Source organism: Rattus rattus, chromosome 15 (assembly GCF_011064425.1).
Source record: "Rattus rattus isolate New Zealand chromosome 15, Rrattus_CSIRO_v1, whole genome shotgun sequence".
In the NCBI taxonomy this organism is placed as follows: Eukaryota; Metazoa; Chordata; class Mammalia; order Rodentia; family Muridae; genus Rattus; species Rattus rattus.
The window spans coordinates 44792650-44798768 of record NC_046168.1 but is presented as its reverse complement, the minus strand read 5'-3'; the positions used below and the strand labels follow the sequence as shown (position 1 = coordinate 44798768).

The window sequence follows — 6119 nt, the reverse complement described above, 5'->3', positions numbered from 1 at the left end:
AATACACTCTGATTTTTCAATTCTACCATTACCAGAGAAACAGACTATCTTCCTTACTTTAATTTAGACATTTATTTCTTTTCAGATAATTACATGGTTAATTTTATTCCAACTTAGATACTGTCTATATGCTATGAATATCAATCATCATTCATTTTGATGAAAAGAATAGTGTTATTTTTCACAATTACATTTTGTGACTGTTTGAACATTTTTAGTAATTACGTGTATAAAAGCTAGGCACAGCCCAAGCTGTATGCTCTTACCTTCTTGAATTTTTTAAGATAACCCGACACGATTTAGGTCATGAATGTTATAAACACATAAAATCCTTTTCAGTGTTATTTCTAATGCTCCATTTAGTTTTCAAAAATTCTTCAAGCATTTGATTTCTCTCTCGAATTTGTTCCAATTAGCCTTCTCTAATAAATAAATGGATCCTCATCCACCAGTTTCTGTAGAAACAAAAACTCCTCAAGTGTCTTCCCTTTCCTTAATGTATAAAACATTATACTATGAGAAACTATGAGAGGGTAAATTCTAAGTACCTTGACTGAAAATTTAATCACAATCTTTAGTACTTTAACATCTGCCGTGACTTCAATGGTTTCTTCTAGAATAAGTCAAATGTCTAGTCCTCTCTACCAGTGAGTATAGAAATAAGGTCATTGAATGTTCCTGATAATTTGAATCTGTAGAATGAGGAATGCAATTTATGCTAGCACATGTCCCTGTGAAAATAGAAAATATGGATTTGGAGATGCTCACGGGGAAAAAAATCAAACAAAGGAACAAAATCCTGTGCTCATTAAGGCAAAGAATAGGATGCTTCCTCTGAGCATATGAATGCCAAGAATGAGAGAAAATTGGAAGAGTCTACAGTTCTCAACTGGAAAAATCCTTGTGACATCTGCATCTTCTCTTCGAATTTCTAAAACAGGGAGAAACTATGTTGCTTGAGTTTTAGCCCCTGTTTTTATAAGTTGTCACAACATCTCTAGCAAATGAACACAATATACAAACCCAATGAGAGAAATTTATTGTCGTCAAAACCAAACTTGAATATGGTGATACAAATCCAAATAAAATATATGACATAATTTCATCCAAAATGTATTTCAAATCTCTAGGATCACATGATGTACTACTACTACTACTACTACTACTACTACTACTACTACTACTACTCACACACACACACACACACACACACACACACACACATATATATATATATATATATATATATATATTATACTCCATAAAAAGTGAAGGTTTAAGACATGTCTCCATCTGTAAATGACCTGCCATCCAATCATAAAGACCTTACATCTTCATGTGAACCCAAGCATCTCATTTAAAAAAGGTAGTAGTCGTGGTATTTGCATCTAGTCCCAGCAGTTGAGGGCAAGACAAGAGTATCATGGGGACTTGCTGGCCAACCAGTTCAACCAATTGGTGATCAGCTGGTTCTATGACAAAGATGACATAGGGAGCAGTCAAAAAGACACTAGTCTACATATCCCCGCATGTCAGCACATGCATGTACGCGTGTATAGCCACACACTAATGAAATTGTGTGAACATCTATTAATAAAGAAGCCATTAAAATAGTAGAAGATACTCAGGATCACATCAGCAAAGCTTGTTGTCTGTTGCTGATGCTATTATCTTTCACTTTCCTTCCTCTGTACTGGGAATTGACGTCTGACTCTCCATCCTTTCTGCGGCCCTGTCTTGAATCTGGAGAACGGGAATTATCCATCAGGAGAAGCATCCCCAGCTTCTGCTGGAGCTCACATCCCTACTGTGCTGTCTCTTTTTCTTCCCAACAACATGAATGGCACGAAAGCATATTGTTTTGTACATTTAAAAAGGGGGTGGGGGGCAGGGAGGCACACTTTACGAAAGGTGAATTACCACCTGAATTATGACTCAGGATTACAGGATAGCATTTCTTACTATTATTGACGATGAATTATTCAGTGGAACCCATTAGCAGAATAACATGGAGGTTTTATATTTAGAGATCTTCCTAGGCTGTAGCAGCAGCTGTGCTTTTACACCTGGTAAGCTGATTATACACAGATCCAGAAGTAAAACTTAGTGGCCAAGATAAAATAAAACAAGACAAAACAAAAACAAATAAACAAATAAACCCATACTTAACAATCTAGCAAAATTATGTACAAATAACTTGTTGCTATAGTTTCTTTCTTATTACATTTTTCTTGCTATTTTAAAAATATTTACTGCCGTCACTATTATCAAATATAAATTATGACTATCTTTACTTTTAGAAGAGCTGTTTCCTTCTTTCTTTTTTTTTTTTTTTTATCTTTATTAACTTTAGTATTTCTTATTTACATTTCGATTTTTATTCCCCTTCCTGGTTTCCAGGTCAACATCCCCCTAACCCCTCCCTCTCCCCTTCTATATGGGTGCTCCCCTCCACATCTTCCCCCCATTACCGCCCTCCTGCCAACAATCACGCTCACTGAGGTTCAGTCTTAGCAGGACCAAGGGCTTCCCCTTCCACTGGTGCTCTTACTAGGCTATTCATTGCTACCTATGCAGTTGGAGCCCAGGGTCAGTCTTTGGGTAGTGCTGTTTCTTAGCATGTTACTTTTCCTGTAATGTAATAAGGACCTTTCTATCAGAAACGAATATTTTCCTGGAAGCATATTTTTCTTTGAAGCATATAAATTGCTTCATATATCTGCACTGTAGTACTTAACTTTCAGGAACCCCCTTTTTAACGCTATACTAAATTAGTGAATTTTTTAATAATGTTTCAAATATAAAATAATTTTTATCTTACAAAACAGCTGTCGTTTCTTATATTCCTTAGTATATTTTCCACAACAGTTTTTGCCCAATGAAGATACATACATATATAGAAATTATATCACTTTGTATGTGAATTGATTTTTAATTATTTATTGTATTGGTGATAAATAGAATCACTGTTTAAATTGTGTTACTGTGACATATATTCACTGTGTAAGATATCTAAAATCCTTAAAGAATGACGAGAACATTAAAGGTGTCTGTAATTTCATTATAGATTATAAAATTATGAGACTTTTTATATGTTAATAAAAATCACACCTGTATTTTTTAAACATTTCAAAATATACAAAAATGTATAAATGATTGAACAAAATATATTATTATGATGATGATGATGCAAGGATATATTCTATATCTCATGACTTAAAGAACTACAATGAAGATAATTTATAATTATAGTTTTACAGTGTGTATTTGTGCACAAACCTTATGGAAACTTAAATAAAACATTTACATTCTATGTTATTACAATATTAATTCCATGTTCTTTTCTTTCAACATTTGCAATTATTCAATTTTATGGAAATTTCTAAGCATCTTTTCACAAACCTTTGAAGATTTAAGATAAAACAAACCAACTAGATCTAATGGTTCACAAGTTCATGTGGTTTAAGGAAGAATCTTGTTTTAATTTTAAAGTGCTTTCTTGTTCTCTTGTTTCAGTCATACCTTTTTATGCAATTAAGAATCATCTTTGAGTTAACTTTTCTCCAATGATTTAAATTTGATGTATATGATATTGATTATAATAATAATAGCTTAATATAAAATGATTCATAAATTTCAATAACTGAGAAACCTCTGTTTAAGGGCCCTTTCTTTCATTTTTAGATAAATAATTTGCTTTGTAAATTGTGCCTCAATCCTTTTTTAAAGATTCTTTAATTTTCATAAATTTGAATAGATCTTTAGAAAGATAATTTATCATCATCATATAAAATACATTTAACATTCTTCTGATCATTGTTTCAGAAATGCATTTTAATAATTTATTTTAGATTAATAAAAGACCTCTTAAAGTCATTAAATATAACTTTGTTTGCTTCTAATTAGACTAACTTTAAGTTCATTTTCCAAACTCTGAATTTCCTGTCTAACATGTGTAGACTTTTCCATTAATTCATTGTTTCATCATACTTTGTTGGTTGCATTGCTAACATGTTATTTCCAAATAATATTTGATAAAAATTCAGGTCAGCATGTATAATCAATTACAGTAAGATTTAAGAATACATTTCATTGTTCAATATAAAAGGCAGTCTAAAATATTTTAATACTTGAAAGAGATCAAATTATGGTTTTGTTTTTCAGAACAACTGATCCTCAGTTACACACTGGTTAGTTAGCAATAATCTGAATTTTGGAAAAATGGAGACTTTCCTGTGAAATCTATACAGCTTATTCTGTGTTGAGGACATAGAGAATTGTGAAATGCTATATAAAATTTATCATAAATTCCAAGAACTCATAGTAAAAAGTTCCCAACTCATTTTAAATGAGTGCTATCTTTAACCACAAAGAAACTTCAAGACTTTATTCTAAGTAACTTTGTTTTCTATGCTATTAAAATAGAAAGCACTGTAGAAAGAATAACAACATTTTATAATGATTAAAATGTTTCAAAAAAATGAATTGTTGGTTTATGAAGTTTTAATTCTTATTATAAGGACCATTGTTATTATTAAATTGTATAATTAGACATGGAGTCACATGATAAATATTTCAATTTTGATAGACACATGCAATTGTAAAATTATTTTAAATAAACAACAGTGAAGAACGTTATGCTTAGATGTACTTAGTAGAGTTTAGAAAAGACAGAGAGAACCACGTTGAACATTAGTATTTTACCATTGCACAATTTGTACATAACATGAAAAATATTTAGCTCATTTTCCAACCTATGTAATTGCACATTCATTAATATTTGGTATTAAAATTAGTAATGTAACATGAATAATTATATATGACACTCAAATAAATGCTTTACCATCAGTAATGTTAACTTACTAAAAAATGTTAAGAACTAACACAATTAAGAAAATTTATATTGGAAAGAAGTGGTTTTTGCAACAGATTATTACTATGTTGGGCACCAATAAGCATTTATCTTCATCAGTATACTGTAAAGCTCATATACTGAAGCAAATATAGAGGAAAGTTTTAGACTAAAAGGTTCAAAAACCATAACAACATAGCTTATATCTGGTCTGATATTGGATCCGAAAGTACTTAAAAAAGCATTTGGCATATCAGGTAAATTTTACAATGGAGCCCTCTAGATTCCTGAAGAAACAGGCAAGAACATGGGGAAGCAAAGGAAAACAAAGAAATTTGCAAATATTAAGTAAATGCTTACTCTCAGACTTAATAGACTTAAAAAAATGATAGATTAAAGTCTAAAAGAAATAAACAAAAGACTCCAGTATCCTGAAGGAAAGACGTAATCCTCAATATCCTTTCTGCTTATCCTTTTAGTGTAATATAAATCTGGGCCCACCTTACCACATCTTCATTTATAATAACTTCATCAACCAGGTGGCTTTACTGCAGTCAATGATGGATTGTCTGTATGACAAGTGTATCCCTGTATAACTGTGTAATGAGCAAAACAGAGAAATCAGGACAGAGGTATCATGAGGCACTAAGGATCTGCAAGGATCCACCATTTGACAGATACCCATACACACACAAGGGAAGTTATGCTGATGACAACTTAAAACAGAGTATTTCAGCATAATTATATTGTTACACTGTGACCATAGTAGGCTGAGACCTCAAACAAAGAATTCTGAAAGTTCTTGAAATTCCTATCATGTGGATTTCTAACCTAGATACAATATCAAGTAGATGCCAGATGATTATGGAGTACCTCAGTTCTAATTCTTACAGGACAAAATTTGCCTACCTTTGTTTGACCAGTTTTCTCTGTTATCAATTATTTAAACACACATTATGATGCTTTCTTTTTAAATGATATTTTGTCCTGAATTTAAAAGTAGTTGTATCTAAATAAGAGGGAGTGCTCTCAGTTGTTAGTAGGAATTGTAGTATTTATATTTCTTAGACCTGTAGAGACCCCTGGGCCACTGGGCCAATGTGTTAAGGCATTGTTTGTTACTGGTGAAGGAGGTAACCTCTCTTGGGAGTAAAAGACACCCTTAGGTTTCCTACAACGCATAGAACATCCTTCAATTATGAAGAATTAGCCATACCTCCATTATGCATTTCTGTTGTGACTATTGCTTAAATCTTCAAACTGGTAC

General features: G+C 31.9%; 1 pseudogene; it reads left to right on the top strand.

The window, feature by feature from the left end:
* The first annotated feature begins 5159 nt into the window (after nt 1-5159).
* On the top strand, nt 5160-5736 carry LOC116884262 (annotated as a pseudogene).
* Nucleotides 5737-6119: the final 383 nt, after the last annotated feature.